Raw genomic sequence first — 2,500 nt, forward strand, 5'->3', positions numbered from 1 at the left:
TTTCTAGGATTTTTTCTCTCTTTAAATCTATTCTCTCTGTTTTCTTCCTAATCTCAGAACATCAAAATGAAATAAAAATGTACATAAAACAATTAAGTAATAACAGAAATAATTAGTAATAAAATAATTTCTACTGGCGAAGGATACTGGCATACACTGGAGAAAGTGGCTGACGACGGAATAGCAAGAAAAACCGAGGATTAAATAGAGGGGAAAGGAATTCCCTTTCTCTCTTGCTTCCAATCCCCTTTAACAAGGTGCTCGACCGACTTTGAGTCAAATCTTTCTGGGACGTCACCTAAAAGACCTTAGGTCGCCGCCGAGGGATAGTTTACTCTTTTATTATCTTCAATTGTTGGATAGCCTATTTATCTAACTAATTACACGATCTTTCAGCTAGTGATTATGGTTTAATTATTATTTCTACGCGTTTTTATTAATAGACTTGTGTACGCCACCAGTCAAAAATGACTTAAAAATGACATGCACCTCCCTTTTCCCTAGGGCATAACTACTCCTTCTTCCCACTAACATAGGGAGGGGGGACACCTGGGAATGACGATATATATATATATACACACACATATATATATACATGTATATATATACTATATATATTATATATATATATATTATATATATATATATATATATATATATATATATACATACAGTATACGGTAGTATACCTAAACCGAACACTTGTTCTTTATCATATAGAGGAGATTTTCCATCTTTCGTCGATCAACCAAAGCATCCGTGAAATCCCTTTTTCAATCCTCTGGTGGCTCATACACAATATAATGGGGATTACTACTTTTATAGGATATACCATTTTCCCATTTGAATTTATTGTTATCTTTTAGTCTTGTTTGAATAACTGTGAAAATGTTTGAATGTTTAAGCATAAAATGTGTTAATATTGTTATTGGAATTATCATTATTATTATTTAAGTAGAGAGTAAAATAAAAACATGGAAGTAGATTGAAATATATATATAAATATATATATATATATATATATATATATATATATATATATATGTATATATATATAGATAGATAAGATATATATATATATATATATACATATATATATGCATATATATATATATATATATATATATTATATATATATAATATTATATATATGTATTATAGCCACGAAAGGAAAAATGAAAAAGACTTGATTGGAGTTAGTACTTTCATTCCACTCAGGACATTATCAAACTCAGCAATGAGAATACATATACAAAGACATCGTATTTATACAGGAGAAGGGGATCCAACAGCTGTCAGTTTCTTAATAATTCCGGAGAAAGTCAGATTTTAGATAAAAGGATAATACTGGATTAACGGAAAACAGACCTGGACTTAGATTCAAATTTCTACCTTGAGTACAGGAGATTAAAAATGATTCAACAATATTCCTTTGGAAATAGTCATTTACATGGATTACTTTTTCCGTCTTTGACCAGCCAATTCTGTGACTTGACCCTAACCAGTGGCGAGGCCAAGGCATTATTAAGAGAACCCCCTGGAGACGGCCACCTGATGTTGTTTTTAATCTGACTGGTATATACTTTTTGATGTTTGACCAACATAAAATAGGTTACACTCTGAACAAGGAATGCTATATATTACATTATTATCATTTCCAGAACTATTCTTAATTAACATGTTTTTTAAAGTACAATTAAATTTAAACACTACAGCAATATCTAGTTTTTTCAAAAGGGGTATAACATCTAGAAAACAAACATGAAATGGCAAACAAAGCATATTATTAATTGTTTCCTTTCTCTCTAGTTGGACACTATAAAATGTTTTCTTAGCCTTATTCGATATATTTTTCTAAGAAATATTTAGGATAACAAAGATCTGTAGCAATTTTTTCTATTTTAGTGAACTCCTCCTCAATGTAATCTGGGCTACAAATTCTCAATGCCCTAAGGTACATGGAGGAAAAAACTGAATGCTTAATATTTTTAGAGTGACCGGAGTAAAAATGTACATATGAGAAAATGATTCGTAGGCTTTCTATATATGGAAAACTTAAATTTATCTGTTTCTCCTAACCTATTAAAACGTCTAAAAATGGGATACGGTTATTTTCTTCATTTTCTATAGTGAATTTTATTGATGGTACTAATGAATTAATGATTGAAACAAAACCCTCAAGATTAAAATTTTCTTCTAAAATACCTAGAACATCATCAACATATCGATACCACACAATTTGGGAAGACCACACTGAAGGGATTAATCTAGATTCAAAAAATTCCATATATATGTTGGATAAAAGTGGAGGACAAAGGATTACCCATAGCCATACCAAAAACCTGTTCATAGAAATCTCCATTAAAACTAAATTTACACTTTTTAATGCACAAACAAATGAGCTCAATAATAGTAGGGGTTGTATAAATACGATGTCTTTGTATATGTATTCTCATTGCTGAGTTTGATAATGTCCTGAGTGGATGAAAGTACTAACTCC

This window comes from Palaemon carinicauda, chromosome 5 (genome assembly GCF_036898095.1).
Source record: "Palaemon carinicauda isolate YSFRI2023 chromosome 5, ASM3689809v2, whole genome shotgun sequence".
NCBI classification, from domain to species: Eukaryota; Metazoa; Arthropoda; class Malacostraca; order Decapoda; family Palaemonidae; genus Palaemon; species Palaemon carinicauda.